The sequence below is a fragment of the Stegodyphus dumicola genome, chromosome X1, assembly GCF_044657685.1.
Source record: "Stegodyphus dumicola isolate Sdum_Otavi_A_Nest chromosome X1, ASM4465768v1".
Lineage (NCBI taxonomy): Eukaryota > Metazoa > Arthropoda > Arachnida > Araneae > Eresidae > Stegodyphus > Stegodyphus dumicola.
The window spans coordinates 133,848,131-133,870,057 of record NC_140780.1 but is presented as its reverse complement, the minus strand read 5'-3'; the positions used below and the strand labels follow the sequence as shown (position 1 = coordinate 133,870,057).

Here is a 21,927-nt window from a genome sequence, read left to right as displayed (position 1 = left end):
GCGTAATGAATTGAATGCACAAGTCCGATGAAAAATGAATAAGATTTATTATTATCACAAGTAAATATAACAAAGTACTTAAATTTTCTCAGATATTCGTACAATATTAAAATATCTCATAGTAGTTCTCTTTTAACTACTCAAACGTTCAACAGAACTTAATTCAAAACAGCTAAGCCGCTAATCCGCGAATTCGCTACAGTCAACAAGAGCAGCTTTCTAAACAAACTTTTAAAACAACAACAAACTAACTAACTGAGAGGTTTTCATTCCGCTTATGTAAGCTTTCTAATGCGCGAGAATTTTCTGGTCTTTTCTCGAAATCAAAAAGAGATATTTATTTATTAAATGTTAAATGCACGAGCTCTTGTATTTTTAATTTTCCGGCTTAGCTTTCTTTTAATATTCGTCAGCGGCGCACTGCACGGGGCATAAAACAATTTTACTTATAATTTTACTAATATTAACTATTTGAATACCAAATCCGTAACAATATGTTTAGAGCCTGAAGCAAAAAACTGTATTCAAGTTCATTTATAAAATGCAAGTCATTATTTTATTTGTTAAATAAAAACCGACAAAAGATTTTGGGGAAAATAAGATTTAAGATTATTTTAGTTGAAATGACTTCGGTATCTTCATTTTTACAAGTTTATTTCTTTAAAAAATAATTGAAAAATTATTCCTGTAATAAAACGCAGAAAATATAATAAAAGTTACCATAGTTTTAAGAAAAGGTTTCCTGATTAAACGTCAGAGATAAAAATATAACATTTAGAGCGATGCAAATAATTGGACGTTATTATATGCATTTTTTCGTAGAAATGCTGAAATATAAATTTTTAAAGAATTATGTATAAAATCTGTAGACATTACTAAAATCTATTCGACAAAAATAAAACTGAAAATGTAAAATGAAAAATAACAAGCATGCAATTTGTACGGAATGCAAAATAAACACGTGCGCCGATAAAATTTAGTGACTGCGTCAGAGACGTGACACTGAATCACAAGTAAGCCATTTTAATAGACTTCGATATAAGTTTTAGAAATTTTAGAACAAGTTCCGAAAATTAAATGACTTTTCCAGAAAGTAAAATAATAATAGAATGAAAGTGCAATCTCAAAATGACGTTGTAAGGAGAGTTTTCTTCTTGATTAGGGACAGGTAAAAGACGCATAAGTTATAAGAATGAATAACTGAGTTGATTTTGTACTTTAAAAATATGACTTGAGATACGAAGTGACGTTCTGTGCGTACGTAGCTTAAAACAATTTGACTATTTTAAAAGCCTAGGAAAACTATAAACATTAAATACTGTGATGATAATTCAAATTAATGAAAGATTAAATATTGAATGGAAATTCGGAAATAAAACAAGTAAAATAGGGGAAAATTTAATGAATAAATTACAAAATTAGTAAAATGAATAATTACGTTATTCATATGTGTGCGTTTATATGTACACCTTGCACAAAAATTGAGTCTGTTCTATATCTCCCAGTTCTAGTTGATGAAATGTACTTTGCATTTTTCATGTCCCGAAAGCTCAACTTAGGTATATATTAGATTTATATATAGCATTTTTCTAACATAGGTATTTTGACACAAAATAGAATCTTTTTCGGAAATGATATTTTTTCATATTTCGATTCTACAACTCAAATTATACCAAAGTGTCAAATTTTGTAAAAATCGCGCGAGTAGTTTTAAAAAATTAGCTCTTCAATAAGGTATGTATTTAATAATATCTCTTTTTTATTATTACTCGAGAACTTACTGGATTCCTTTTTTCGCCGTTCGAAATTTATCCCCAATCCAAATAAAATTCTCAGCTTTCTGATTTGTTTTTTAAAATTTGATATTTTTTAGTAATTTTTATGAATGTTTCAAAAACAATTAATTAAAATTTTTGTTATCATCTTAAAGTAGATGTATTTCTAGGCATAACTGCAAAATATTAGAATTCTTTACTTCAAATTTCCGAAGCTACACTTAAACTAGCGTGTTTTGAAATTTGGCATAATTGTTACAACATAATAACACCAAAAACCGTTTACGCGCTTTGTTAAAATTATTTGAAAGAATGGACGCTACACCTTGTTTTCCGCTCGTACACAATGAAAAATTGGAAAGAAAAATAAGTTACTAAAAATTAAGAATTTCGCGAAGTGAATTATTCTTAGCGCAAAGTGAAAATATTTGCAAATTTCAAAATCTTTCGTTACGTCTCTCGGCAAACTTTACAAAATTTAATATTTAGGCATAATTTGAATCGTAGAATAAAAATATGAGAAAATATTGTCAGCTCATTTCATAAAAAGTCTGATTTTGTGTCAGAATACATATTTTAGAACAAAACTATACATGAATCTAATATATATACTATGTCGCGTTTTCGAGACATGAAAAACGCAAGTTAAATTTCGCCAATCGAGCCAGTAGAACGGGAGATACAGAACTGTCCTTTTTATTTTTATTATTTATTTATTTATTTATTTATTTTTGTGCGAGATGTATATGTGATGCGAATACTTCCGACAGGGATAAGAGTTACACTAGATAAAGTAAAATGTAAAACTGATCAACATGAAATTAGACGCAAAAAGTAACGAAAACAAATTGCAGTAAGAAAGGCTGGAGAAAATGAAACGCGGTATTGTTAAATCTATCTTTTTTTAAATTTTTACACAATAATCCCTTATGATAAAGCATATAAATCACATAGAACATGGAGGGAAATATTTTATACATAGGCAGACAGAATTTGATAGTTAGTATGTAAATTGTGACTTTGCAATTACGCATTAACAGTGATTAAAAAGAAGTTTATCAAAATCGATATTAAATATTTAACTCAAGCAAAAACTTTAGATCTTACCTGTATTACGTTTTTTCATCTATTAATTAAAAAAATATATCAAAATGTAAATATTGTCCATTTATTTGTTGATAAAACACAGGTTTCTGCTTGAAATATTGGCTACTATATTTATGAATATTTCATGAAAATATCGCAAACGCAATGTGAAATTACATTTTTGTATATAAAATTAGCTAGAAATAACTTTTAATTTGCTAAGCATACCAAGTAAAGTTTTATTTTAGTATTAGACAGACTCACAAATGTAACTGCAATTATCTGAGCACGATTCGGAAATAAGGAATCTAACACTGCGTGAAAATTTCAATGAAGGTGTGCAAGAATTGAAATACATTTTCATCCGTTTGGTGTTAAATGTGTATAAATGTTATATTTTTATTTCTATACTCAGTACATTTCTGAGACTGCCACAAAACTTCAAAGATAGATTCAGAATCAAGTTAAATTTCCTTTTATAGAAAAAGCAAGTTAAACTTCCTTTTACGAGTACTCGTGTACGCTCTCCCTTCTCGTACAAATGTACACGTAGTGCGACATACGAGGCACTGGGCTATTCATCTTTGAATGAGGTATTAAATTTATAAATAGGTATCTTTGAAACATGATCTTTTACAGCAACAACGCTAACATATTTTCTATTTTAGTTCCTATTGTATATCATGTTTTTTATTATTTTGCATAATGCGTTTTAATAACTACTAATCTACAAAGCACAAAATTTAAAACTAAAGGAAATGCGTGATTAACAGTTATAACTGTTTTTAATAAGTTATTTTAAATGCAATATTTTAAGTCGTTACTCTTTTTCATAATTGTTTTTATCAAATATTAATAAATTAAAATTTCTGTGTCTCATTTGGGAAATGATGCGAAACGTAAAATATCATCTGTGAAGTTAGTAAGTAAAATGTTAAATGAATTTCCTCTCAAGTATGTTTTCATAAATGAAACTAAAAGTGTTAATAACAAAAATAGTGTGAGGACCTTTTACCAGATTAAAATTGCAGTATTTTAATATATGCTCATTCTCTCAGAAAGAAAAGGCAAGGCTTTCAAAAAATTAAAAATTAATCGAAAGAATTATTTCTGTCATGAAGATGAAAAGTATCCGGAAATCTTAAGCGTAAATAACGGCAAAACGTTTTTAACGCTGATTCAATTTTTGGACGTAAATGAAATTTTAATTTCGTCGACCAGTCTACAAGAATGAGAAGTACAAAATTGTGCCCCTTTTGTTTTCGTACTGTATAATAAAGTCATTCTCGACAAAATAGAAAAATCTAAACTACGAGAAACAAGAAGGACTAGAAGTAAAACTATAAAAATATATTACATAGTATAACTACCATTAAATCTGAGATTCTTAAGTTTCAGAAAAAACTCAGCTTTGCTATATCGAGTTTGAAATTTAACTGTAGCTCTTATTCAGTTAATATATACTCATAGATTTTCCAGCATTTGTAAGGTTTACTTTTAAGTTTTGTTCATGTTTCGCAAAACTCGGAGTTAAGAGCAAATATATTTGAATTGTAAGGATGATTCCTGATTACGCATTATTTCAGAAAGATTGCACTTTTCATCTTTAAGAAGAGGAAGACAATAAAGAGCCATTTTTATTCTTTGGATTTAAATGTGAATCCTTGATTCATATAGTAATTGCAAGAGTGTTTCAGTCACGAAATTTGTTATGCCATGTACATTTCATATGCAGAATTTATACACTGGACCATCATTTATATAATAACAAGCTTAATGCTGACCCTGAAGTCTTTAGTAAAGAGCTGAAATTAGAATTCGCTCTGTTTGAGAAATATATCATCTTTAACCGCAATTTAGTATGTATAAGGGGAAAATATATTTTAAAAAAGTTAACTTAGCTTTAATTGCAGATTTTGAACAATGAGTCGCATTCCCTAGAATATTAATCTAAATATGATAGAAAAATACACATTTTCTTTTCATAGGTGCATATTGAAACTTTTCAATAAAAGCCACAAAGTGTATGAAGAATTAATAAAGACGAACCATCATCTGATTTTAGAGCTTAAAACTCTAACATTTTATATTATCAGACACATCACTTTATACCATCAGAAAGCTGATGTGAAATAGTTGTATGTTTTTATTGCACATTACGAAACGTTTATATTATAAAAGCATCAAGTATACTTCACAAATATAACTTTTTCAAGCCCGTACATATGGAAGTATTTGGATTTTATGATTAATTTCCTGCAACCAAGCTCAGTTTGATCTAAATCCTAAATTCTGTGGCGATCCAGTGAACTATAAGATATGTCTATTTTAATTTGGAATGAATAGTCCGCCGTCTTCAAATTTTGCCTGATTTTTTGTTCAAGTTGAATGCTCTTATAATAATTAAATATTTTGGATTCCTGATAAATAATAATTTTGATAATATTTTTTATTACAAAGCCTAGTATTACAGTTATTATAGAACTAACTAATAAAGCTAATACAGGTAGGAAGTCAAATATGTTTATTTATGTGCCGTAAATTTTTTAATATGCATGTGTTATGAGTCTAAACTTAATATTAGTAATGTTTATTATTATTTCATATTAAAATGCCTCTTACAAATAATAATTTACGGGAAAAATAAAAGGTCTTATGTTCTATGGAAGTGCTTTTTGAAGTATACAATTTCTCACGCTTAACTTTTATTGACACCATCTTCACTATCACGTCCAATAGCTGGAACTTTCATCTGTATATGGTATGAAATGAATAAAGTACTCAGGTTGCATAAACTTAATTTTTTTTTATATTTCTTATTCTATGTTTCATTAACAAAAGTCACTTCAATTTCCTTTCAGTACCTGGTCTTTAACCTAAATTGTAGTATAGTTCGATAATAAGACCATATTCGTTTTCTTTTACCATTAACAGTATAATTCAAAACCTATCCTCAGCATTACACTTAGGATACTCTTTATAAATATCCTTCGTATTTTGTCTAAACAGATTTTTTAGGCGTTATGCTTTCTCACTTAATGTACAAAATCAACCACGGCTCAAAAGCTAGTAGCACTTTTCCCTAATGCATTTTATATCCTACAAAATTTAATTTAATAGCTACTATTTATAATAAAAAGCGAATATTTTTATTAATATTGATTACACAGAAATGCAACAAACTTCTGCTAAAAAACTGTTTTATGTCAAGGCATATGTTACTATACTTGTTCTTCAACGATTCGCAAATCAATTATTTCTGCAGAAACATATTTCACCAAGGAAGAACAATTAAAACTGATAACTTTAAGATATCAGAATTCTTTTATTGCTGTGCTTGTATAAAAATGAAGATCGAAATCAAATGATTAGGCATACCTGCGTCCAGAACGGATTCCGAATTGCTATATACCCAGCAAATCTCCATGGTTCAGCAAATCTCCATTTTCAAATTAATAGATTTGTTTGGTAAGTATTGGTATTTTTTTTTTGGTAAGTATTTGGTAGTATGGTAAGATTTTCCTTCCGTTTAATAAAATGGAATGTTTGATAAAATTTAAGGTGTCATATGAATAAGAGCTATATTTCAAATAAAGGCATTCCTTTATCAATTATTATAGCATATAGTGTCAAAGACTTTTAAATTAACTTTAAACTAGAAAAAAGATGTTTCTAGTGTCTCGTTATTTCGCAGTTTAGCCTAAATTAAGCGAGATGTTGTCATCAGGATGCCAAATATCATTATTATAGGAGGAAAAAATTTCTTCGCATACCTTAAATTTAAATGCTCGAATTCCATATGAGGAGAAAAAAGGAACGCTGTGAAGATTTGTGTTTTTTTTTAATGTAAGTGCTAAGGTGTGTTGTACTTTGGTCTTCTCTTTTAACTTTCGCCAGCTGTTATCAGCGGAGTACATGATAAAGCCATTATACAACAAAAAACATTGTTGATGTTTTTGCATTTTTTAACCGGATGCTTCCATTTTATAGTCGTAACAGGTTTTACATTCATTTTATTTAAAATTCTATGTATTTCATTACTTTTATTACAACGATCAAATTAACTAAATATTAAATTAATAAAGCTTTAACGATCAAATACGCCATAGGTTTTAACAAAGACGAGAAAATAACTCAAAATTTCATTCAAGCGTAAGCAACTTAATGCTTACTACACTCTACCCTGATTATGTAAGATTTTACTTACAGGCAAATGTAAATGTTTTTGGGAACCTTTATTACCTGAATTTAAAAGGAGAAAGCTTTTTATGAAACTAATGCTGAATATGGGATATTTCTAACTTTAATTTAAATTCATGATTGGAAACTCTTTTTGTTACTTAAGCTATTAGCCATTTCAGCTGTAAAAAACAAACATATTCTTCAATTTTCCTACAAAAACTTGATAAGTTTGAAGATTTAGTGATCAAATTTGATACGCTATTTGGTACAAAGTATGGGAAGACATTTGCTGTCTGACATTTGCCTCCTCAGACATTTCACTCCTCAGACGATTCTACCATCCTCGGACATTTGCTGTCTGAGGATGGTAGAATCGTGCATTAAATGAAAAGATTCGTTTGCTGCGACAGTATACACTATATTACACTTTTGAAGATTTTTATCCTGATGTCTCGCAATTTTCAGAAATCCATCAACAAAAACACAGAGTTCAGTCTCGGCAACAGGTAGGTTTCTGTCAATATACACCAAAGAGAAGCAAGGAAATTCCAAGCCTAACTATTTCCAGAATGCCTTTTCTATTGATGCGGTTTTAAAAAATGCTGGTTTGCAAATTACAGTGCCCATCTTTCTCCCATATGATGACAAAAAGTGTTGTCTGGAAGAAATCATCCGTGGGTAATAATTAGCTCCGCTATTGTATGTCAGATGTGACATGTTGTCTTGATTAAATTAATCAAGATTTCGAGTTTAACGAGTGAGTTGGTCATAAAAACCTGGTCTTCTACCAAAGCAAGCACTCACACAAAATCAGCTCCTCACTTTAGATGTATATATTCATCATCTGTAAAGTATTTTCTGCGTCCTTTCCACGTGACTTTGTGGTGTAATTGGAGTGTTCGGTTAACATCGGGAAATCCGGAATTTGAATCCCGGAAAGGGCACTGCTCGTTTTTCATGTTTCCTGCTTCGACAATCCTAATGACTCTACATTCTAAAATAGTCGGCAGCAATCTGGGACACAGTCTGCTCCCCTTCAGATCGAAGTTTAAATTACAGAGGACATAATTCTGCTACTTGTGACGATGTCACTGAAGCTAACAATTAGTAATCTTGTCGCTTCTGTCTATTGCAGGCTTGTTTTCTTTCCGATAATACCTCTTAATTTTACAGCAACAGGGCAGCGGTTTATCTGAAATATCATTTTACAGTGCTTCAGATACAATGCTTAAAATTCCGCTAAAGGATATTTAGAAAAGAATATTCTTATATATAATTGAAAATTTCTAGAATCTCAGTGCTCTAAGTTAAATTTCTTATTGCTTTTGAGAGAATAAGCGCTACTATTATCCTGCTAATTTTTTCTTACCATTCTTTGTTGTTTTTCTTATAAATATTTTTTCTTTCTTATCATTTTTCATTTTAATATTTCAATGGGAACGTTTTTCATTAAGTTTTGTAAGATAGTTAGTTATCGTTAGAATATTTCTCATGTAGTTTTGTGTTTCGTGTACACTACAAGATAGTTTTACTTACAGTGCATTACTCTTGCTTTCTTTCATAAAAAATATTCATTTCTTTTTCATATTCTTTTACTTGCACATACTTAGACTTTTGTTTTACCTTCGATATTTTATTGTTGAACGTCATAAAAATTTGACAGTTTATCACATAATAGTGATTTTTAGGTAGAAAAATCGAGATTTTGAATTCATTATGAGTATTTTACTTCAAACGTATGTCCCCAAATTGAAAATATATCTTTAAAATACATATTTTTATGAAATATATCTTTATTTGAGACTAGTGGTGGAAAATTGCATTATTTTATCGGCTGATTGGAAATACTCTCAAAACATTCAGTTTTTAGTATGCAAAGGCTACTTTAGAAAAAAAGCTGTTATTAAATACAATAGTCAAATCATCACATTTAAATTAGGCATGCATATGTAAAATTTAACGACCATGTCTTTGCTTAATTTAACACCTATTTTCACTGTTTATAACGATTGCTTGTTCATGGATTACGAAAATATTTTGTAATATATAAAACTATAAGGTGTTTTCTCGATGTGCTGCCCACGTCTTCGTGGTGTAATTGGAAACATATTCGATGCGTATTCGAGAGGATTACGGTTTGAGTCTCGGGGAGTGCACTGCACATTTTTCACGTCTTTTCCGTCAAAAGAACCTAATGGCTTTACAAAAGTACTAATATCATTATTTTTGTGCCATTAATTTGATAAAAATACAGACTATCTTTTGCACATGTGTATAAATTCATAATGTGATCAATATAAGCCTGTGCAATCGTACATACGTACACATACACACAATTTTAGTTTTTAAAGAAGTTCTTAGAACTGCTTGCGTTACACTACATATCCGTCTTCTCTGAAAGAAAGAAACGGAAATCTTGAGTTTTATACTTGAATTTATAAAGGACTTACAGTTTCAAATTGAAAAACTGCATTACTCAGTATACTCATTATTTATATGTACGAAACATGATAATTTACGCGCAAATGAAGTAATTTAATAAAAACGCTGTTTAAAGAGCATTAATAGTGGGAAAGATTATTGTTATAACATTATTAATAAAAAGAAGTTATAGCTAATATTTTAACAATTTTAAGACATATCGGAAAGTAAAAAGAGATAGCATAAAATAGATGCAAATGGAGTTAAAGAACTTATTTCCCTATCAAAATCATTTGCCGGAAGCATCTCTAGGATTAAAATTAAATAACTCATTTCCTCAGAAAATTTTCCTGCCTTTGATTTTGTACGAAGTGGTTGACTGTTCTTAACATATAACCTTTTTAATTCTCCTAAATGTATAAGTTTCATATTACTTTTTAAAGCTTAGAAAAATATAAATGCTAAGGCCTGATGAAACAGTAAATTTTTAAGAGCTCCTCTAAGTGATATATTCTTTCCTTTTGAAGAAACTTTCACCGACTTCAAAGCCGGTGACGAATGATGTTAGTTGATGAACAAAGTTGATGAACGATGTTAAAAATGAACTTACAGTGGAATTGTTATCCGCTTCATAAAAGAGTCTCATACAGCCCCCTCCACATGATCATCCAACCGCAACCATCATTTTTCAGGAAATGTTTAAAGGAGTTGAAGGTGAACAAATCGCATGGATAGAAATCCGGGATTTAGACTAAAGTTCTCTAATTTGGGGCTTCCAGCTTCTTCTTCACAAATTTAGCAACGTGATAGATCGTGTCATAATGCAGTACGATGACATCTTTACGAATATTTTAAAGAATTAATTATCTGTCTTGCTTTTTCTTGTATAGTGAAAATACATATCAATTCTTTAATATGTAAATTCGGTCTTAATAAATAATGAGTTTCTGAAGAAATTTCCTTCGCTTCAAATGTCCCAGGATATCCGGCTTTACATTCATATTATAAAGAGTTAAGTGTATATTAATACAGTTTTAAGCTTAACCTTTAATTAATATATAATCTTTTCCGAATAATAATAATAACCTTTTTTGAATACTTCGCTAATATAACTCAGAGAATTGCCGTGTTTATATTGCAATCAGCCTATGATTTTCATTGCTTTTCAGTAAACTCGAAATAGATTTTGTAGGTAATGATTCTGAAGTTTCCAAAAAGTCAGTTTCAAAAGGGAGAAGAGGCAATGAAAATAGAAGGAAAAAAGAACTTTTCCCTTGCAGTAGTCAGAGAGCATTATAGTAGAATGCTCAGGAGAGAATGAGCTGTGTAAATTTTAAGACGGCACTCAGAAATGAGCAAATCCGTGAATTCTGCGGGTTTAGAGCAAAAGTTTTATCTCAGAACATCTTACAAGACCTTGATCACCACGGTTACATCATCTCAACTGGGCACGGTATACGATACACACGTGACCACGGGCGCTATCGAATGGCAACTTTTCGATGACCTCATGTCACAGAAGTGCGATACAACTAAGTTAGCAGTTCTTAAATGTCCATGCGAAGCGAAAAATGAGATCTAGATTTAAATAAGTATAAATTTTTATCCTGAAAATTTCAAAAATCCACACAACCTTGTTGCTTTTCACTTATCGCTAAGTTTTTGGGTCCATTTTAGCCCGTTCGTCAGATCTGCTGAAAGCAATAGTGGTAGTAGTGGATTTTCTGGCGCAAAACATTAAAAGGTTATTAGCCTTGCGCTACTACGAAGGCCAGAAGTGGTGGCCCTTTCATAATAGAAGCTCCTAATAGGTGGCCAGTGCTGTTGTCTCATTACGTTAAACACAAATTAAGTACAAGTTATATCTAACACAAATTTAAAGCAACAAATTTATAAAATCAGAAGTTATGAAATATTAAATGCTGAAATGAATAAATAAAACTCAGATAGTGATTTCAGATGTAAAACAAGACTATAGTCAATAAATAGGAGATATATCAAAATATATTGCATTAAAACACCAAGAAACAAATTCAAACCAAAATGAAATTGAAACAAAATAAAAATAAAGATCTTCAGGTACTGAAATAAATTGGCATGGGGCTCTTTCCCGATAATACGGTCAAGAGACAAGTCACATTCAATTGAAATGATTCAAAAGAAGACCGGACACTTCGTTAAGAAACGATGCACTGACATAACAGCATTACAGTTTGGGAAAACAGGTTCACAATCCCCTTTTAATACGTAACTTTTGATAAATAACTAATCTACTGAAGGATTGTTATGCTTAGAAGTCAGAATTTTATTTCTAGTCAAAAATCTCATTTAATAAAACTGCTTGAGCCCACGTTATTTAAAATGTTATAATAATATAATTAGCCTGAAATTATGTTTTGCAAGATTGAATCTTATATATCAATAACATTTCAATTACCAACTCAATTAAATACTTCTGGAATAGATGTGTTTCATTTCCGTTTAAATGTTTTAATTGTTACTTGAGCAGAAATCAGCTGCACTGAAATTTCACATAGAATTCCTTTCCATATTCCATGTTCCGGTGATTATAAGTATTCCCTTAATCTTTAAGGATCTCGAATTAATTCCTAGTTGCCAGTTTTATGTCTTTGCAATAGACATAAAAGCTGCTAATAAATATGGGACATAAATGACTTTTTCTTCCGGTTTACTTTCGGATAATACGTTTGCTGCCGACTTTCGTCATTCGCAAAAGACATCTCCAGTATTTCCTGTTACGCAAGCGTGTCCTCGAGTCGTTCTTAAGAATCGTTGCTAAATAAAACTCCCTGAAAGCATGCACAGTAATATATTAAATTTTTTAAAGCAAAAAGGAAAACAGCAGATGTTCAGAATTTATTCTGAGATATTCGTTTTGAAAGGATTATGGTATTAATAATCAGGTCTATATATCTTAAAACAACAGATGGCAGCACTAACGATGCTTTCAAAAATTACATGAATTTATAGCTTGCGTAACCAGATGGCGGAAGAAGAAATTAGCTTGACGCAAAGATGATATACGTCTGATGGTGACATACTTTAGGATGTTCCCCCCCCTTGCATAAGCACTAATCATTCTTTGCTTACAAAAGAAGATGAGAAAAAGCAGTTTTCCAGCAATGACCAGTGCATGTTCTAAACCGAACAAACGTAAAACTGGATTAATAAATCAGTAAATCTTATATAGGGAATTTCCAAAGATCGCTAATTTCATTAAATTTCTATCCGTTCTAAAACTCTGAGAGCTAAAATTCAGTTCAGCTGCTCCAGCAAGTGAAATATGTTACATTTTTCAGATACTACAGGCTTCCTGCATACATTTAAAGAACACTTACATATGCTTTGTTTCATTTATGCAAAATGATTTCAATCTGAAAAAACGCAATCACGTTTGTTCTTGAATTCTTTAATAATGCTTGGATTTAGCTATTTAAAGTTTGAACTTTAAATAAAAAAAGATGATCTAACAATTGTGTTTCACTATGGGTAATATATAACCAAAATATTAACCTCAATTACTCATTACACCAGAGGCGGGACAAGGGTGAGGTAAGTGAGACACTTGCCTGAAGTGAACACTTAGAAAGGGCGTCAAATTAGCTACCGCAATTTAGAAATTCATTTAAAAAAATGAAATTATAATTGTTAACTTTCAACGTTAAAACAAGTAAGAAGTCTCAAAAATAATTTTGGCATAAATAATCCAGTAGTATTAAGCGAAGACTTGGTAACATTTTTTTTTTTTCAAAAATGCTGAGTTTTCACAGTGCTATATGTAGTGTTTTCTAGCCTTAAAGGTTTTAATTCGAGCTAATATACTGAATTTAAATCACACTTCTTCTAATAATCTTCACAGGCTAAACTTGCCCAAAAAGCACCATAACGCTGATTCCCCTTTAATTTGAACAATATGTCTTCGCCGTAACTAGTTTTCCGAAGCCAACTAACTGAATACGGACGGCGACACAATTGCTTACAGTATATTGCAGACTTACAGAAAGGCTTTACTACCAATCCTTATTATTAAACCGCATCATCAGTCTTCTGCTTCACCTTTTGTGTAAAATGGGCAGCTGAATAAGACAAATTGTTTGAAGTTTTGCCTTGCTGTATCCGTACTTTGCGCGGAACTGCAAAGTTGCTTTTATTTACGGGTATTTCTGGAAAAGTCACACATATTGCTAGACGGAGTTAAATGAATTGCTCATTAGCTTGTCTCATTCTTTGTTAAGCCTAGAATTTAATCATGTATAAGACAAATACTCCTTTTCTTTTCTTTTAAATTTTTAGTTGGTCTATTTTCAAGTCCAACTAGTCTTTTAGTTCATTTCCTCTGTTGAAAAATATGAGCAAATTCACATTAATTAACAGAAATCTCTCGGATCTGAAAGATATTAACAAATTAGATCCGATTCAAATTAGCTGTGTTTCAATTATTTATGATAAAAAAGAATCACAGAAGCTGCCATGATAAATTTATGCTAAATTGTTTACAATTCACAACTCGCTTTTGCTATGCATCAGTGAATTAATCCCTTTATGGCTAATTTTTTGTATATTAATACTTTGAAACTGAATAACAACAAATTATGGTTTTAAAGTTTTGTTATTCCCTTTAAATAATTTTCAGTCAGGTTTCCAGATTTAGAATCAAAGGAAATTAAAACTGTTTGGAAATTCTTGTTTTAACACAACTATATTTAACGTGAAATATTTAAATTTAAATTTCATTTTCAAGTTTTAGTTGTCTTTATCAATCTGCTCTATTGATATCTGCTTTGACGTAAATAACTGTTCTAAACAGTCCCCCAGACGAGAAAGGGATTAGTGATTTGATTGCCCTACTGAAGGGCCCAAGTTCGAATCCCGAAGAAGGGATGGATGTACATTGTCTGTCTCTTTATAGAAGGCAAGGTGGCCGTGCCTCCATATTAAGTGCCTCCATAATAAATCTATTAAGTGCCTCCATAATAAAATTACCACCGCTTCTGGCCTTAGTAGTGACCAAAGCCTAAAAAAGCTAGTGCCTGCCATAAAACAAAGCTCTACAATTAAATTAATCCTTTAAACAATCTCTACTAATAGGTAGCATCCCATTTGGCTCTCAGCAGTATACTACTGCACTTTCTTTTTGGCTAAATTCAAGAACAGAGCTTCAAGATCATACCGGCATGCTTTTTTAACAACTTGTGCTGACTGTTTTGATGAAAATGAGGTAGAAGGGAGTTAGCACAATTAATTGAATATTTGAGTGGAATACTATTTCAAACATTGATTTTGGATAATATCATTAAATTTACAGTAACCGCTGATTAAGTATAAACTTTTATTAAACTGAATAAATTTTTTCAGGCTCACCAAATGTGAATTTTGAATAAAAAGTTTTCAATGTCCTTTGTATGCGTATTCTTAAAATTTATATTGTAAAATAAGAATCAAACAAAATAGAATCGAAAATGTTACTTAAGTTTATCTGCTGAATACTATTTATTAACGCAGCTGAAGGAAGCAGAGCATGGTATTCTATGGTGGAATATAAAGCAAAATTTGATTGATATTTCTAGCTATGTAACCTTTAGAAGTATGTATGTATTTCTATCTTTAAACCTATATCAGTCTGAGCCTGATTTCTGCTCTTTTTTTTACTTATGTTCACAAATTCTATTGTTCATAAAACATTTATCGAAAATTTTAGCATCTGTTCGATATTCCTTACACGAGTAGTTCTACATTAACTGGCTATTTTATACCAGCGTTTTCTAACATTTTAAAAACTTTTCATGCATATGGTCAATAAACTAAACCACCAATAAAAATATATTTCAAATAAAAATAATGCAATATATTGTAGAGACATTAGGTATTTTTGGAAGCAAGCAAGATGAAAAATTAGCAACGATTTCGCCGGGAATCGAACCGCGGACCTCTCAATTACGCGCTGGGTGTGCTGACCACTACACCACGAAGGCTCGCCAAGAAGTTGAGAGAAATACCTTATATTCTCCCCCTTTTAAAGGGCGACTGGAGTTTTTAGGGGACCCAGTCATCAAATCCTGGGTGAGGAGAGTCATCATCCGACACCTTTTTTAGTTCGGGCGCCACTGTAGAGACATTAGGTCTTTTGGAAGCAGGCAAGATGAAACATGAGCAAACGCTTTCGCCGGGAATCGAACCACGGACCTCCTCGCGAACACACTGACCACTACACCACGAAGGCTCGCCAAGAAGGCGGGAGAAATACCTTATAATATATATATAGAGAGAGAAAACATTTAATATCCTGTTGCTGGTCAGGTTCTTCACAGATATTCATTGCCGAGACATAATCTTTATAAACATGAACTAAAGTCTGAAAACTAAATAAAAATATGAAGTTTGTTGAAAAATTTAAAAGGCCTGAATGAATCATCTTCTAAAAGTAATTACTTTTTTTTACTTTTTATTCGAGCAACATTAATCGATATATATATATATATATATATTACCCAGTTAACTTTTATTAATTTTTATAGTTATTTTAGTTAATTTATGCACATTAAGAGTTTTTCTTTGTCTTTTTGTTACTCCAACAAAATATAAAGTATAACTTCGTATATGCAATAGATAATTTTCAATGAATTCTCAATTTCAAGAAAGTTTTAAGTACAAAATATTGCTTTTTGTGTATGATTCATTTTAGATTTGCGTCGTTTTCGTAAAGAAAATTATGAACACTTAAAATAATTTGGCTGAATTACGCTTATGTTATTTTATATAAGAGGAACTGCTAATTACGGAAAGATTAAAAAGGAATACTCTTATATTAACATGCGCCAATAATTTACAATTTTAGCAAGCTATTTGTTACATCACGAGAATAAATGCCTCAAAGTTTTATTACTAATGATATAAATAATACAGGGTTAGCATAAATGATTCATTCATTTTGAAAAGGTTAAATTTTCAAAAGTGTTACTATTACTCACATGAAAAATATATGAAACGAACCACAAACTCACCATTGTTTTTCACTATTTCACCAAGTTTCCAGGATAAGTGGAACACTGCTTCATCGCTGAATATAATTTCGGTGGCGAAATCTTCGTCCTCCAATGTTGACGCAAAAATCTAGTTGACGGGCGTAATCCTCCGACTTTAGTTGTTGCAGGAGCTACACATGGTACGGTTTGAAATGCAACCATTGACGCAAAATCTTCCACAAAGTTTTTTTGTGGTATTCCGAACATCTGGTCAATTGACAAGAATAACATATGGACAACAATGCTACAAAATGTATGAAATGAGTTCCATTATCGTCTAGATGTGTGTCGTGTCTCCAGAGAGGCACATACTGAATATTTGTACAGGGTGTATAAACTTCGTGAGTTTATGAATCTTTTCATATATCTTTCATGTGTGTACGTCAAATACTTTTGAAAATATAGTCTTTTCAAAACGAATGAATCATGCTAACCCTATATACTAGTACAGATTATCTAACGAATGCTTTTAATTGCAACTTTTGTGCTATTTCATGAATAAAAAATAATCTGTTTTCGTTTTAAATTAAACAAATTGGTAGAAAAACTCTTTCAAAGGAATTAGCTTTGAGAATTTAAAAAATCCCTTCATTAAATTTAATTGAGTTTCCTAGTAAAATTAATAGCTTTCTCTTCACATTTTCTATCTGATTTTCTCGCATATGAAGCACAAATTGAAACTAATGAGTATTTGTTAAATAATTCTTATATAATAAAACAGATTTTGCATAGTTTTTTATATCAAGCTTCGCTAACATTTAACAGATTTGGTTTTGTTTCTTTCATTGCGGCAAGAATTCAAGGGCTATCTGCCTAAGGGAAGGGATGCTTTCGTAGAAGATTTTCTAAAGGAAACTGGCTCGTATACACATTTCGCATGGGGAAACCACAAAAATGCACATCCAGCCAGCCCGTTCGCTAGCGATTTGAACCCCAGTCTGAACTACCATTGTTCAACGACGTTGTCAACGACTACAATTATCGTTCAACTCCTGACAGGATGACATAGGATTATGCTTAAGTGAGCACTGATATTCGTAGTCACTGTGTGCAGTTAAAAGAAACTATAGATGTGCAAGGAAACAACAAATATTTCCTTATTTAATGACGACAAGTAGCAACTGCTCGCCAGTTTGAAGAAAGGAAAAAAATCCAGAACTGCCTATTTCGAAAGAGAAAATAAAAAAACAGATTTCATTCCTTTCTTCAAACAATATGACTTTGCTATAATAGAGTTCATTTAAACCGATAAGAATTTTTTTTCTGTCCTCAAACTGGCATTTGTTTAAGGATATTTGTGAAAATTAGTCAATTTCTGGAGTTTTATCCCTTTTTAAACTGACGATTCAGTTAACATGAAGAGATTTTCAGAGCATTTCAGCAATTCCTTTACTGCAATACGTATACTAGTTTTACGCTCTTTTAATCTCTTGCTTCATCTTTGAAAAAATAATTTCATATGATTTATGAGTTAATTAAGAATAAAGGAAACTTCACGTTGCAGTATAAAACGTGAACTAAAGAGAAAGGGAATTAGAGTACAGATGGTAGCTTTGTTACATTGTTTGCGTGAGGGCAGTTAAACCTGTTTTACAGAACAACTAAAATGAGAATCGAGCTTAACTGACGAAAACTCGTTATTGAAAATTTTGGTAAAAGTTATAGAAGCTTAGTAAGCATGATAAAAGCAACGGATTGTACGCATTTTTATTACATTTCTTCTAAATAATGTAACAAAATTAAATTATTTTTATTATTTTACATTCCTGCTTTGGAATAATGAAACGTATTTGTGCATATGAAACTGCAAGGCTACAGCATGAGTTTATTTTAAGCGACAATAAATCCCTTTAATATAATCCTATTATCAATGCTATAATACTGTGCAGAAATCATAGCTATAGTGATGACTTCCAGGGTATATTTTACGAATGTAATCTACATAACAATATTAGATTTAATTTCTCTCCTCCTAATGGAAAAGCATCTTTTAACCAATCTGTCAGGCACTTATTTAGCTTTTATCGCATTATTTTACATGTTATTTTGTTTTAGTTCCTCTTTTCTTTATTTAAAGATAATAGAAATTATCTGAAATCATTAAAAAATGTAAACTTTAAAATGTGTTATAGTAAAATAAAGCAGTGATATAAGATGGCGACATCTTTTAAAATAGAATCCGATTTAAAGGAACAAATTTTCATTATGCTAAATAATATATGCAGTTTTATGACCTGAGAAAAACACTTTTGTCTGGCCTTGAAATTTACCTTCGCTTTATATTGTTGCTATATTTTGAGGATATAAACTTACTTCATTATTATGCTATTAAAGCGATTTTAAATAAATTTATTTAATTAAAAAAAGGTTCGCCAGTGTTAAATAACAAAGAAAGGATGCCTTCAGGGAGGACATTTTAAGGATCAATAGCTGACATTCAGTCAAAAAGAATAAAATATCAGACGAGGTACCTGTGTTTCACGTCTTTAGGGACCTTGCCCCTGATGGAATTTGATCACTTTTAAATGAGAACTCGAAGATTTTGAAATGTAGAATAATTTTACTATTATTTCTCTTTTCATGCGCTACTTACAGGAAAAAATTCAAAAGGTAATTAATCTCATTTTTGCTTCTTATAATTATATTTTACTTATGTATTTTTTTGCAAATTGCCATTTTTATTTTTCTTCATAATATGCTTCTGTTTAAAGATAGTTTCTAAAGTAGTACAGTAGTGAAAAATCTAAGCTCTCTATACATAATTTCTATTAATGCACAAAAGAATGCAGACTGAATTAAAGAGTAGAAAACAGAATTTTGCATGCCTTTGTTAATATCTTTTTTTGCATTTAATTTCAAATAAACTGAATAAAATTTCGCTTTTGTTTACTGTGGATGGAAGTAACCACCCATTACAGAGCTGTTAACTAAGTTCGTTTCATTTTAAAAATTAAATCTAATAAATTCTACAAAGATTACAGAAAACTGCATTTAAATAATTGTTTACACCTAAAATTAAAGGTTTATCAGATTTTTTAGACTGTGCATTTGAAGCAATAAAATTGCAACTGAATTATTCAATTTTTAATTGTAAAATTAAATTGTTGATCTGCATTTGCAAGTTACAAGTAGAAAATATACTTCAAGAGAAAATTGTTAAAAACAACTGAATATAGCTTTTAATAACTCCAATTGATAAACTCTTTTAGTGAAATAACGTTAAATTTAAAATTAGTATGCATAAACGGTTATTAAGGAATATTAAATTGTTAACCACGAAATTTAGTTAAAATACTTCTTATTCGATGCTTTACAGCCCTTTTATAATTACTGTCTGTCAGAATTGAAATTATCAGTTCAATATTCACTCTTTTGCATCAAAACGTATTCTGGCATTCATTTAACAGAGAATGAAGCTCCGTATTTCAAGAAAAGATGTAAAACAGATAGAGAGGCTTACGAGTTTAAGAAAAAGAGATAAAGAAAAAAGTAGGAAAATGATAACTACCTGACGAATTATTTACATCTGTTGTTGGGTTACATTTAACTTTTAATGTACAATTCTTTAACATTACGTATTAACATTATGAAGTATGAAATCAGGACACAGGAAAAAGTAATAAAAAATGGACTATGCATTTGAAGCAATAAAATTGCAACTGAATTATTCAGTTTTTAATTGTAAAATTAAATTGTTGATCTGTATTTGCAAGTTACAAGTAGGAAATATACTTCAAGAGAAAACTGTCAGTCGACAGTTTATTTTATTTTTATGAATAACGTGACAAGTCAACAGTTTATTTTATTTTTATGAATAACGTGACAAGTCAACAGCTTATTTTATTTTTATGAATAACGTGATTTTTCCAATCATGGTTACAACTGTCGACCACAAAAATGTTTTTCTTGATTGCAAAAGAATTATCTGCAGATAAATAATTCATATCATTTCTCAATAAATCTCTAATTATTAGGACTCTGTTTTCTGTTTCAGATGTTCTAACGTTAAAAAAATGTATTTATGCTTGGATTGTTATCTGGTTATTTAAAACCAATATTAACGCTTTCAAAAAATTCTGTAAAATTATTGAAGGCAGTGGCGGCACAAATGATAAATATAGCTTGCGTTCATGAAAAGAATTTGAAACATTTACACTTGCTTCTACGGAATTTCGTAATTTAAGACTGAGAAATTTAGCAACAATAAAATTTACTTGTAAATGGCATTACTTAGCTACCTAGAACATATCGAGTAAAATAAGAAAAGACTTAAATGCTAGAAATGAAAAGTGCATTACAGGTACTTTTTCCGGGGTAATATTTTTTTTCAAAATAATTAAACTTTCGGAGCATTAATAAGAATTTATCCGTACCTTAATGTTTGGATACGTTTTTAATTATCCATCTGAAACACTTTTATTTCGCAGCAGCGTTTTCATATTCCCTTATGACAAACGATACGTAGCTTATATCTGTAGGATTTTATCAAATAATTTACATTTTTATGAGTTTATCAGAGGAAATGTTTATAACAGTCACCCTTTTCCAGATAAAGTTATGCATATTGTCATCCGGGCGAGATATTTAAAACGGACGAACAGTTAACGCAGGCCTAGATACGTCGCACTGCAAGTTAATTCAGTTTTGAAACATAAATAAAACGGGCCGGAGAGTTCTTTCTTAATAAAGACGCGCTTTCAGAAACGAAGCAGGTGAAGGATTTGCACGATATCAAGTTCTGCTCCATCCCCTACTTTCTACTCCACCCCCTCAAACATACATGATCCATTGGCATTTAATGTCAAAATATTGAGCAATAAAAGTTATCGAAATAACCGTAGGCGTCTTGCTGTGGGAAGTTTAATAAGAGAGCAAAAAGAGAAAATGCCAGTTTAGAGGAAGAAGAGGAGGAGAATAAAAGGAGGTGGAAACATACCTCGCCGTCGGATGTCGAGAAGGGACTAGCAGCAGTAGGGTAGGCTTCAGAGAACAACGCAAGATGGCTAGCAGAAGCGAGGGTTGCTCTTCTGATCGTGAGACACGGCGCAGGCGCGGATTCTTTGGCGTTTCTCACGCTTTGCACTTTCCACAGCCTGTATAAGATTTTCCTTCTCAAATAACGATTTCTGTATCTAATATCGCAGCGCAAACAGAATTTTCACTTCAGATGCTTCCAACAGCTTAAAATACTTTTGATAGCAAGAAAATTTTCGATATCGGGTTTCAATCCATTTTTCAAATATGGTCTATTCAAGAGCAAGGTACTAAGAACCACCAGCATAAGGCGACGGTAATGATGCCTATTGGAATTCGCCAAGGAAGCAACAAGCGCCAATGTGGGTAGACACGGAAGAAGTTCGATCGTCTTCGGAGCACTGCATTTCGTTGATCAATCACACGGCCTTAGAATCCGAACCTCT

At 30.9% G+C, this 21,927-nt stretch overlaps 1 protein-coding gene across 2 annotated transcripts in view; it reads right to left on the bottom strand.

Moving 5' to 3' along the window:
• Nucleotides 1-21,515, bottom strand: part of LOC118185019 (poly(rC)-binding protein 3-like) — a 263,776-nt gene extending 242,261 nt beyond the window's left edge. The window contains exon 1 of one of the 2 annotated variants that reach the window (XM_035354792.2): nucleotides 21,444-21,515. The gene's annotated coding sequence lies outside the window, so the exon portion shown is untranslated. The remainder of the gene's footprint in view (nucleotides 1-21,443) is intronic. The other variant, XM_085807094.1, reaches the window with a different exon arrangement.
• Between the last annotated feature and the right edge of the window lie 412 nt (nucleotides 21,516-21,927).